This window comes from Ostrea edulis, chromosome 9 (genome assembly GCF_947568905.1).
Source record: "Ostrea edulis chromosome 9, xbOstEdul1.1, whole genome shotgun sequence".
Taxonomy (NCBI): domain Eukaryota; kingdom Metazoa; phylum Mollusca; class Bivalvia; order Ostreida; family Ostreidae; genus Ostrea; species Ostrea edulis.
Window position 1 is genome coordinate 6,472,097 of NC_079172.1, and position 13,746 is coordinate 6,485,842.

Below are 13,746 nucleotides of genomic sequence, written 5' to 3' on the forward strand. Positions count from 1 at the left end.
ACTTTTAATTTCTTAAACAATGAAAGGTGAAGAGCACCACCATGACATCAGATATATAGACTTGAGTCCACTTCTCAGTAACTTTCAGTAACTCTGTAACTCTGTGGTCCCAGGTGTAATTGGCATGAGTGAACCAATTCTTGATCGAAGTATACATTCATTGAGTGGGTTTCACTGCTGAGTCCAAAATGATTTTTGTCAGACATTACAAGTCACACTCCATGCCTTAGAAATATCTGGACAAATGTTTTATAATAATAATTGTCGCTATTCTGTGACATTATTTAAAATTGTAACATTTTCTAATAGGACATATAATCCTTCCAATCTCGAATAGATTTACTTGTTAAATTCATTACAGGATACATGGATTTACTCGTTAAATTCATTACAGGATACATGGATTTACTCGTTAAATTCATTACAGGATACATGGATTTACTCGTTAAATTCATTACAGCATACATGTATTTATGCCCTCCATCATTTCTTCACACTACAGCTGTAGGACATAATGATGTTTAATTAGCAATATTTACATTTCCCGATATTTTTGCCTTTGATATCTTTCCAAATTGTGATGATAGCCATGGCGTTATGAATGAGATGCATTTGTGAACAATGTATGTAATATGAATCTAGAAAAATTTAGTACGTCTATTTTATTGGTTGGGAATTCCGACAGAAAATGAAGCGGAATGTAGATATCAGAAATTGACATAATTTTTGTAAATACTTGAGGGTATGAATTTCAATGCTTCCTGTTTGCATGTTTTTCATGAAGCGCAAATACACTTCATGAAGTGTGCTAGCGAGAAGTGTTGCAGTTCATACCATACCCTGAGGTATTTGCAAAAATTACATTCATTTCTGCAATGTACACCAGTGAAATGAACATTTTGTAATCAACATTGTCTATCAAAACAGTTTGACTTTTATCCATTGATAGACTAACCATTGAGTTTCAAGTCAATGCTTTAACAGTAAGAGAGATAACTCAGGAATAAATGATTCAATTCAGAATCAGATTTTGGATAACAATTCTAATAACTAGAGATATTTCTGAGTATTGTACATTACATGTATAAGTTCACCTGGGTAGATATACACACCTCCCCTGTGATTTGTGATATTGAATTTTTTAATACACAGCTTGTTGATGTGATGAGTGTCATTGATTGCACTTTACTGTATTGCTGAAATGTGGTGACTACTCGTTTTGTCAATGCAGTTCATGCATGTGAAAATAATGCATGCCAGCAGACCTATTATCTATGCATTACATACACTATCCAGTGGAATGATAGCTCCTTTTTGTGTGGTGGATTGACATTCTTAGTGCAAATCATTTGAATCACAGATTAGAAAAGAAACCATTAGGGGAATGGAAGTAAATAATGACTGTAACACGAGTCAATAATGCCTGTAACACGAGTCAATAATGACTGTAACACGAGTCAATAATAACTGTAACACGAGTCAATAATGACTGTAACACGAGTCAATAATGCCTGCAACACGAGTCAATAATGACTGTAACACGAGTAAACAATGCCTGTAACACGAGTCAACAATGCCTGCAACACGAGTCAATAATGACTGCAACACGAGTCAATAATGACTGCAACACGAGTCAATAATGCCTGTAACACGAGTCAATAATGCCTGTAACACGAGTCAATAATGCCTGTAACACGAGTCAACAATGCCTGTAACACGAGTCAACAATGACTGTAACACGAGTCAATAATGACTGTAACACGAGTCAATAATGACTGTAACACGAGTCAATAATGACTGCAGCACGAGTCAATAATGACTGCAGCACGAGTCAATAATGCCTGCAACACGGGTCAATAATGCCTGCAACACGAGTCAATAATGACTGTAACACGAGTCAATGACTGTAGCACAAGTAAATAATGACTGTAACAAGAAAACCAGTGTACGTACAGTACAAAATTAGTTTCTAGCAAGTAAACATTTTTAACTTCTTGTTGATAACTTGCATTCCAATTCTTTTCAAATTTGGTATGAAGCATCTTTGGGACAAGAGGGAAGTAAATTGTAAATTTCAGGACTCCTACACCCTTAGGGTGGTAGGGAGTGGGGCAGAAACTGCTTGATATTGATCAATTTTTTTTTATTCTTCTTCTCTATAACTGCACATCTGTAAAATAAAAATGTCATGTAGAGCAGAATGGCCTCTACCAAAATTGTAAATTTCATGATTCTTGGGGTACAGGTTCAGACTCCAGGGCAGAGTCAAGCTAAGCATATAGTCTTTATGTGTGAAACATTTAAATAACATCTTTAATGCTATTGATATTAAATTGAAACTAAAGGGATATCTATTAGGAGCTGATAGCCCTTTACAAAAATTGTAAATTTCATGATTTCAGAGGTAGGGGTTTTTTGTACCAGGGTGGGCCCAATATGCATGGCCACAGTGATCAAATGGTGCACTAAAAACTGAACTTTTTTAACTTCTTCTTGATAACTACCCTGCCAATTCCTTTCAAATTTGTTATGAAGCATCTTTGGACAAGGCGGAAATTGATTTTTAATTTCAGGACTCTTGCACCCCTGTGGACTTAGAGGCAAGGCAAAAACTGTCAAAAATTGACCAAATTTCAAAATTATTTTCCTCTAAAAACAGACATATGTAAGAAAAACTAAATGTATAGTCATGTAGAGCAGGAAGGTCTCTACCAAAATTGAAAATTTCATGATCCCTGTGGTAGAGTTTCTGACTCCATGGTAGAGCCAAACTGGTCATGTATTGTTTATGTGTTAAATAACAATTGATACTAATTTGAAACTATAAATGGTTATTTATGAGGAGTAGGTAGCCCTTTAATAAAATTGTAATTTGGTACCAGGATGGGGCCAAAATGGTCAAAGTGATTAAATGTCTATCATTTGAAAGACTTTTTTAATTTTGCTGATACTATGTAAAAACTAAGTGTATGTTAAAGAAAAGCAGAAAGGGGTGTATGAAAATTGTGGATTTCGCAACCCCAGGATTCTGACTCTAAGGCTGGTAAAAATAGTCATATAGTGTTTATATAACATTATTTCATGTAAAGTCTTCCATCAATTTGGGTGTCTTGTAAGAACACATCTTATTTCATACTGCATGCTGCTGAACAATAAGAATTTAGCTTAGATGTGTAAAGCAGAAAAATTATCATAGATGTTGCAGCCCTCAAGGCTAGTGATACTTTTAACTAATACTCAGGTAGCTGCAATAATGTAGCCCTATCCAATTTTTTTTTTATTCTGACGTTTTCGGGATAGGGCTACAATTCCATAGGATCTCCGTAATGGTGCAAAACAATTTTATGAATAACCGATAATAAACTCTGTGTATTAGTCCCAAATGTTGTTTACACCAAAAGGAGTACCAACTTTGTGCTCGGGCATGTCTAATAAAAGTGTTTTTCATTAAATATAATGTACAGCATGCAAAATTCTTCGTCTGCTCCGCCATGCTTGTTATCGCGAGATCTCGTAGGTGGATCTAATGAAAAGCCTAAACATTGACAATCAGCGCGAAAATGTAGTTACTCGAGCCACTTCGACAAAGAAAGGAAAATCTTATTGTTGCAGAAAGAATTTACACTCTGCTGTTCGGTTTTAACTTGATATTAAATTCAAACCTTTTCATTACCGACGAAATAGCTTTCGCCTCCATACTTGTCCATTGATGTAAATACTACCTTATACGGCATATGCAAATGACTTGACAACCGGAAGTTGAAACTTCAGTACATCAAACATGGCGCACAAATATGAATCGAGAAATTGGAATTTATCGAAATTGTTGAAAACGGTAGAATAGAGCCTCACAAATCTAAAGTTGCAGGTTGTAAATTTATATATTGACTAAAAAACATAGAATATCATTTTATTTACGTAAAGAAAGTCAGGAAATGTTTAGAATGAGCGCAAATGTTGCGGGAGTGAATCACTCCCGCATTTGCACCATTACGGAGATCCTAAGGAGTTGTAGCCCTCTCCCTAATTAAAAAAAAAAAAAAAAAAAAAAAATCAGAGAGGGCTACATTATTGCAGCTAATACTCAGGTGACTGATATGGCCTGTGAGCCTCTTGTTTAGATAAAACAGAGACATTTAAGATTTGACTGGTAAAGAGTAGTGTCCCTTTGTTTATATATATATGTCTAATTATCAAGACATATCTGATTAAACAAACTGACATTTAACAACTACATGTGACCTCATTGGCTGTTTCTGGGTCTTATCAATATAATTTTTAGAATTTCAAACTGCAGACTATCACTTTGGACTCTGAATGATGGTCTGTCTGTTCTGCATCTTCAGATTTGTAAATCATTTGTGTCTGTTCACTATCAATATACCAACTGATAAATATCTTTTCTTATTGCCTGCAAAGTAATGCAATTAGTTGGTGAAATTTTATTAGGGGGTTACTGCAGTTGTCGGAATCAATTTGTGTATGGGAAAATGTTGTATCACTAAATTCATGTAATTTCTTGTTTTCTTTACAATTTAAGCCGTTGTGGTCATTGGTTCATGTTATCACTCAGTATATATGACAAATATGCAAGACAAGCAGAGCTTTTTTTATATAATGTACATGTATGTAGAAGAATGCTTTCAAACTTGTCCAGTAGTTATGTGTCATAATCTGCCAGTAGATGGAGCCACAGCACTATGATCTTTATCTATTTGATGAAGAACTGCCTTTGTGATGTATAAGATTCTAATTCCATTAATGATTTACCCTATCACTTACAGCAATTCTGACACAAAATGATGTTCTGGAAATAAACATGCCTAGTGACCCCCTCGTTCTTTCTTCTTTTATGCCAATTTTCTTCCGAAATCTCTGTCTGCTACAAATGGGTCTGTTTGGTTTTCTGGTTTTTATGTCATTTTTCTATCAGAAAGCTTAGGGGTAACCGGCAGTGTCAGATTTTCACATAAGCAGGGGAATTTATGTCCCCCGATTTTATGTGTTTCCGATTCCAAGAAGAAAAGTCTGATCAAGAGCATCTTCTTTAACACTTATAATCATTGTCTGCCTCTGGTCATAAGTTAATGCAGCCATAACTAGATGTGGCAGATTGTACAGAAACAGTCAATATTCAAATATTCTATTAAGATGGAAGAAAGTATACTCTATATATGAAATACAGATCACTGTTTAGTTTGGTCTGTTTATTTAGACTAGACAGGGTCCCTTCTTAGGACAGATGTTAAATGATTATATGAATAGATAATGCAATGGACAAAAATTTGAATTAGTGCTAAAAGTACACTACTAAACAAACAGAATAACTGGGCAACACTGAGTAGATATATATAGTGTTGATGAATACAGCAGGGCAACACTGTGTAGATATATATAGTGTTGATGAATACAACAGAGCAACACTGTGTAGATATATATAGTGTTGATGAATACAGCAGAGCAACACTGTGTAGATATATATAGTGTTGATGAATACAACAGGGCAACACTGTGTAGATATATATAGTGTTGATGAATACAGCAGGGCAACACTGTGTAGATATATATAGTGTTGATGAATACAACAGAGCAACACTGTGTAGATATATATAGTGTTGATGAATACAGCAGGGCAACACTGTGTAGATATATATAGTGTTGATGAATACAACAGGGCAACACTGTGTAGATATATATAGTGTTGATGAATACAGCAGGGCAACACTGTGTAGATATATATAGTGTTGATGAATACAGCAGAGCAACACTGTGTAGATATATATAGTGTTGATGAATACAACAGAGCAACACTGTGTAGATATATATAGTGTTGATGAATACAGCAGGGCAACACTGTGTAGATATATATAGTGTTGATGAATACAGCAGGGCAACACTGTGTAGATGTATATAGTGTTGATAAATACAACTTGAAGCAATAATGTACAAAATATGTCTGCTCACTTCAGTATCAAACAGTGAGTTTGATGTTTCATTAAATCCGGTGAAAGTTAAGTTGTTCACGTATGCATTCTCTATCACCACCAAGTAAACCCAGTATAAAGTTAGAATGAGGAAGAGAATTGCCTGTTGGTTAGGCAATATGGATCTATGAATAATAAGAGAAAGGTGCAACGTTTTTTAACAAAATAATGTTTGCTGCTGTGATGGTAAAAATTTCTTCAAACTGCCTGCATGGCATCAATAGGTAATATGAAAATATGTGTTTATATTATCTAAGTTAGTATAGTCATCATCGAGAGAAATGCAAGTGTCATATCCAGGTTAGGTTTTAGCTGACGGTCATTCTTATGAAAGTCATTTATCTTCTTGATGCTGCTTGGGCAGAATAACTTCAGTCTATGCATTTGGAACTTCTTGTTTTTCCTCTCAGAGTTGCTCCAGCTGGGGCTGTGGTCAATAACATCTTTCCAGACATGACCCTCAAGGTTGAAGGGACAGGTTGTCCCAAAAATTGTTAAGTAATATTGGTCTTACCATTCTTGTGGTTTATATCATCAGATGAATCTGACACTATTGGACTTCCGAGTGTTTTATTTGTGCGTTTTTGTCGATTGCGTGTGTGTGTGTGTATCAGATATCTATTGTTGTTCACCACCTCAAGATTGATTGATGGAATGTTGTTTAATGTCTCTATTGAGAATTTTTCACTCATATGGAGACGTCACCATTACTGGTGAAGGGCTGCAAAAATTTAGGCCTATGCTCGGCACTTATGATCTTTGAGCAGGGAGGGATCTTTATCATGCCACACCTGCTGTGACACTGAACCTCGGTTTTTGCGGTCTCATCCAAAGGACCACCCCATTTAGTCACCTCTTATGACAAGCAAGGGGTACTGAGAAACTATTCTAACCCAGATCCCCACAGGATTTTTTTCCTCTTTAAATGTGCAGCAATAAAGTACTGTATAAATATGAGAAGACTTATTACATAACGCTGACCATGTGAAATCGGCTCAAATTTCGAAGATGTTTTCCACGTCATTTTTAACCGTATTAAGATATACTGGCAATTTGAAAAGCAAACCTTACATGTATCTCGGAAAGACCTGCCCCTGCTTTGAGAATACCAATCCCATTCTTTCATTCTGACTTTCGATTTATATGAATTTAAATTAATCAAATTGAATTTAAAAATTAGCTTTGTAGGTTATCTTAGCATTATTTTAGACAGATCTTTTTATGATTTTGGGAAACTTAATCGATAATTTTGGAAAGGATTTAAGAATTGAAATGGGTTTAAAATATTTTTGTGATGTCATACTTTTGTTCTTTATTTCTAATACCATGGACTGGTTCTAGTCCAATATTATTTTGATGAGTCGGGTATTATTGCAATGAGTCCAATATTAATGTTAATACTGGCTTCATCGTAATGATACTGGACTCAGCGGTAACAAAGGTTTAGGTCACATCAATCTTTGCCAAACAAATAAAAGTTTGTTTTATGGTGGATATAAAAACAATGGAAGAATGCGCAATTATGCAAATCATCCCATACGTCCATTATTTTTATACCCTCATAATACAAACTAGACATTTAGTAGTATTCCTTAATCAAATGGTGTCTCTTCATTGTGCTAATCTTGCACATGATATATATACATCTTTTAATCTGAAATATAAAAGGGATTAAGAAAAAAGGCACAGAATGTAGATATTGTCAATAAGTCCCGACTTTGATTTCATGAAAAATCTCAAACATAAGTTTGAGTTTTCTTTTATTTGAACAGTCAATATTTGAGTAAAATCTCCGACTTAAGTTTACCTTTTGACTTAAATTTGAGTAAAAGTTTACCTTTTGACTTAAGTTTATTTCGAGAAATCCAGGCCAGGTCCTTGATTTGAGTATTCACATTTTTGAAAACTACAACATGGCTGACCTATTGTGATTGGTGGTCACAGTGATTCTTAACATTTGAACATAATCACCTCCTACTCTGAAAGTATGTGGCCATTTTTCTTCAAAGTTAGTAAGAAACATCTTTGGAATAAGGATTGATTGATTGTTTTGCTGTTTTCCGCCACACTAAACAATTTTTAGCTCACCTGAGCTTTTCTGATCAAAATTTGTCCGTTGTCTGTTTGTTAACAGATGTTCTATTTTTTGTTCCAAACCATTACGCTCTCTCAGTCACGTGCTATAAGCTAGTTCATAATCCGTTCATAGTCAATGTGAACGGATTGTGTCGCGCGCTGAAATTGGTTGGTTCATAGAGGAAAATGTGATTTGTAATATAAATATATAGTGATGCAGTTAAATGTATTGACATATGTACAATTTTGAAAGTTTTCTCATATACTTGTGCTGATATTGCATGAATAATGAATGCATTATTAAAGGTCTGGAAGGCCTTCACCAAAATTATTTATTTCCTGACCCCAGTCTGACTCTGGGGTAAGCCCAAAATGGTCGTAATAGTGCAATATATAATGTGCATGATGTTATAATGTTTTTTCTTTACTCATGCTGATATTGAATAAGATCTGAATGCATATTTAGGAAGAGTGTGAAGGCATATACCAAATTGTAGATTTCAGATTCCCCGGGATAAGGACTCTGACTCTAGGGTTGGCCCAAATTAGTAATTTAGTGTAAATATAACATATATCATGTAAAAGTCTTTCATAAGTATGGCATTGAGCACTTTCAGGAGCATTTGTGTTTTATGATCATGTCTTGTTTAATACTGAATATTAGAATGTAGCTTAGAAATTGGAGAACAGGAAAGTTGAAAGTGTATGATCTCTTTAAAAATTTTGAAACAACCAAACTAGCCTTTACCAAAAGAGGGAAATTCATGGCTCCTGGGTCAAGAGAATTGGCCCATATGGACCACAAAGAGAACAAAAACAAAAAAATTAAATGCTTTCTCCTGTACTCCTGAGGATATAGCGGATATAGAAATGTAGCCCTCTTTAGTTTTTTTTTTTATTCTGCTAAGCGCGTTTTCTCCCCAAAAAATTGGAAAGGGCTGCATTATTGCAGCTATCCTGAGCATATAACAAACAAATGTGCATTAAAATGGCCCCTGCAAACAAGATTTAGATGGAATATGGGAATCATCATATCTGTCTGTCATACTACTCTAGGCCACAATTTGGCCCAATTGTTGCTTATGACTGGACAATGGTTCATGACCTAAAAGTGAGGTCAAAGAAATATTTGTCTGGACCACAACTAATAAATTGAGAAATACTAGCAGTTCATAGTTGGTACAAAGATTGCTGATGACTAGAATCAAAAGAATTAAACATCCTTTTTGACCATGAGGACATCTAGTTCTTGGTCTCCATTTTAAAGATGCACAAATGCACTATCTAAATACAACACATGTAATACTCATGTGACCAATAAGCCCCATGGGCCTCTTGTTTTCGCAGGACCTGTGATCAAATATTTAAAACATTATGAGTGTTTCACCATCTAGTTTCTCTCCTCTTATCGATGATATATTATGTGTAGCCTCAGGTGACAATGGTTTTCTTAAAGGGATAATGATCAGTGTTGCCCTCCAATACATGCACTATTCATATAATGACTGGCATTCAAGTTGGTTTTGATATGATGATGATTCAGTGTATATGATGCATTTTATATCTAATATTTGATCTTTTCATGGGTTTTAAAAACATATATCAAGATTTACTGATAAATATAGACATTCTAGGAAGTATGCAAATTATTGTGTAAAAATTATGTTGGATTTTTCTGTTTGTTCACTTTAACACCCCCCACCCCCACCCCCAATGAATTTGAATATAATTGCTATTTAGTATCATATTTAAGTAGTGTCAAATTCTATAGTTCAATATGTTCTGTGCACTGGTTTAAAAACCAACAGGTATATTCTGCTTTCAATAAAGAGATCCATGATTATTGTGAACCTATAAAGAAATCCATAATTAGTGAGATTTCTGATTGAGACTACTTTTAGTTTCTAATTTAAGAAATATGGGACCCAGTAATTAATTGAATAAGAAATGTATAGCAATATAAAAGCCTCTTAGACTGATAGAACTTCTAATACTGCAGCATTAATGGAATGTTGATTAAACCCAATTAAGTTCAGGATCAGATTCAATTAAAAATAGGTAGAGGGCCTTGCTTAATCATTTTAGAATTTATTCCCTTTAAGCATGAATGAAAACCAAAGGTGAAGCAAATAGTTACTGGATTTTTCTGTAATCCCATGATTTAATTAATTAGGAATGGATTAGATACCCTAGAAAAACATTAATTTTGAGTCATATGTATTTAATGGCACACCCTGTATTTTATATCTACATTGTGTTTGATCAACAGTGATCAAAGAGGACTAATGAGTGTCTGCTTTGTTTTGTGTAGTAGATGAGGACCACTATAGGACTACTGAATGTCTGCTTTGTTTTGTGTAGTAGATGAGGACCACTATAGGACTACTGAATGTCTGCTTTGTTTTGTGTAGTAGATGAGGACCACTATCTGACTAACAAATGTCTGCTTTGTTTTGTGTAGTAGATGAGGACCACTATCTGCACTTCTAGATTGATACAGACAGTATTTGCATAGGAATCCTATTAGCATCCCTACGATGTTTTCCCCCTTCTTTCATGACTGCCCAAATACACAGATGAAATGTAATGAAGTTAGAATCTATGTAGTATATTTAATACCAAATGTATGAGTTACACTGTGCATCAATAATGTTATTGGGCTTAGAGTCCCAAAGGAAAAATTTTCATATAACCCCTGCAGATCTGACCCTTGAGCAGAAATGTAGAGAGTGTACTCTGGTATGAATCTACTGGCATGCATTTCACCTGATTCCCAAATTAGTTGGATATTGGGGGAAGTTGGAAAGTGCACTGGCTGCAAACTTAGTCAAATTACTGAAAGGCGAGAGATGCCTCAGTGCGTTTATTTGCATGGAAAAGCATTATTAGAAATTGTAATGGTGGTGGACGGGCTCTTAAATAATATTGAGACTAGATTGGGAATTTAAAACCAAAGTCAATCTCGTCCTTTGATGCTGTATAAATGAAGTAGAATACCAGCACTACTGAAATGTGTGTTTGTGATATATGGTCAAGAGTCAAACATAAAAGAACTGTGAGAGCCCGTATTGACTGAACAAACAGCTTGGAATGTGATAAAAAATATTTCCATTTTAAGTTGCACCAAAGCTTTAATTAATGTTTACCTCAGTGGCATTGGAAGTTCTTCATCAGTGTTTCGTTTTGATGTTAACCATTAAATTCTTGTGCAGAAATTGCTGTCAATATTAGGTCTTAAAAAATTATGAAGAGATGTTTTCCCTGTCATAGACATGATACAATGATGATTGGTGGTTTAGTGCCTTCAGGTTGATGGGGATTTGAAACTTTCTTTCAGTTTAATTTTTTTTTCTCAAGGAGAATCTTCTATCTTTTGCAAACACTTTGGCACAAAATACTTGCATCACAGACTTGCCTGTAATTTGTTGTGATAGAAATTTGGTGAAAATTTAGAAGTGTAAACTTTGGCATGAAACTATTCCACTTGCAGTTGGATGGGGCGTCTGGAAGTTTGCAATGCTGTAACAAGTGTGAACATTCAAGGATTATTGCTCATTGTTTACAAAAGATTTGATGAGTTGTTAATTTGTTTCTGATGGTTTTTTAAAGAATTAATACTTTTTGATATATATCTGATACATTTTCTCATCTACTTGGAAACTTTGAATTGAATTGGAGAAGAAATTCACACAATATCTGGACTGATTACAACCATTTTTAACAGGGTGGAATTTCCTTTGAATTATTAAAAGCCAGGTGGGTTTTTTGCCTGCAGTCAAGCAAACTTTCAATCTTCTAGAAGGTTATACTACACAGACTTACCTGTTCACCTGAGAAGCTAATGTATACCTGTACAGAGTTTCCATGGATACCAGAGATTATCGAGACAATTTATGATTTTCATTCCACCCATTCATTTCAGTGATGATTTTTTGTTTTCATTATTTAAATAATGTTAATGGAACAAGGAAATATTAAACTGATTCAGTTCTGCATTTTCTTTTGGAGAATATTGACAATAAAACACTTTCCTGTGATCAGTGACTTTTACCAGATAAAGTGGGAGCCATACTAAGATAAGGACTTGGTGTTTGGTCAGGAGCTCTTCAGTAATGGGTCTCAGAAATTGATTCAGGTAATTCTAATTGATCTGAAAAACACGGGGTGCAGAGGAACACAACAAAATGACCAACAGCGTCTGCAGGAACAACATCACCCCTCTACCAGAAAATGCCTCTAAAATTTCTACCCTCATCAAGTTTCAACGGATTCTGAAATTGTCTTCAATATCTAGGTCTAGTTCTAAGGCAAAATCCAAGCATTCTCATAAGCATGGCCGTGTGCGATTTCAAGAGGATTTTGATTGTCTCAATGAGTTGTTGCAAAAATGGGCCTTTCCTTACAATTCCAGGAGAAGTTATTACTATGGAGATCACGACTGGGAATGCTGGGTAAGATTTCAAGTTTTAGTGACTGAAGAAAAGTGTACATGGTTGTTTTATCATATAAATACATGTGTAAAAATTATAAATCATTAACTTAGAAATTAAAAGGGATTTTTGTTTAATTGTAATTAATTAGTTACCACAGTATTAACTAGAATTCATACTCAAAGCCCCAAAACCAATGTTATTGTGAAAAGAGAGATGTTATTCTTCGGATAAAGTAGTTAACAATGAAACGGAATGGGAGAGGAAAGTGTTGAAGTGGCTAGTCATATGGGGGTTGCACCATGCAGGCAATTATATTTGAAAAATATTTTCCTGACTAATGTCTTTTTTAAATTTTGATAATGACACCATTGTTTTGGGAAATTATGGTTGTAAAATTATTGCCTAATGCAGGAATGCTTGGATCAAAGACCTTACTTATTACACAGAATACCAGATCACATGAAGTCCATGTTTTGGGTTCATTAATTGAAACACAAGAATGAGTTCGTGCGAAACACTGGGATTCAACAAAGAATTTTAAAAAAACATTAAAAATCCATTATACTTTGGAATATGTGATGGAAAAACATTTAGGATCATCAGTATCATTTGTTAGCATTATTGAATCAATATCACAAATTGAAGTTTGATGGACTTCTGGCTTGGAATTCTGAAATTGGTGCAGTATATACAATGGAAAGACTTATGACCCTCTTGGAAATGTCAGTTATAATTCGATAAATTTTGTGTGCCTAAAAAAGAATGCAGCACAATGCCCTACAGGGAAATTTTCACTGTCTGTTAGAGTACTGGTGAAATTTAGTGTTTGTCTCCCTATAGCTGCTATGTAAATCAAGGAAAAAACCCCAGAAACAGACATAAATGTTATTGAAGTTGGCAGCACTCTCCCTTGTAAATGTAGTCTCTATGCATTGATCAATAGAGAAAACTGTACTTCATTGTTTTAAAAAATTAAAAGTTTGATACATTTAATTTATACCTTTTTGTTGATAGTCATCTAATAATTCTAGATGATTATTTTATTTATATGAATCTTGAAGATGTTGATGCTGTTATGTAAACCAGTATGATAAAAGGGTATGTGTACTTTTAGTAATGTTTGTACTGCAAGGCATATTTGTATACATAAATGCATGATTGATTATTTCAGATACTTAAGTAATTTTTCTTCCGTGAGATGATATATATTAGATTTATATTTTTCTACAGGTTTTAAAATGATTTTTGTTTGT

At 34.4% G+C, this 13,746-nt stretch overlaps 1 protein-coding gene across 11 annotated transcripts in view; it reads left to right on the plus strand.

Moving 5' to 3' along the window:
- Positions 1-13,746, plus strand: part of LOC125658791 (peripheral plasma membrane protein CASK-like) — a 113,670-nt gene that overhangs the window by 60,600 nt on the left and 39,324 nt on the right. The gene's annotated exons all lie outside the window — the stretch shown is intronic.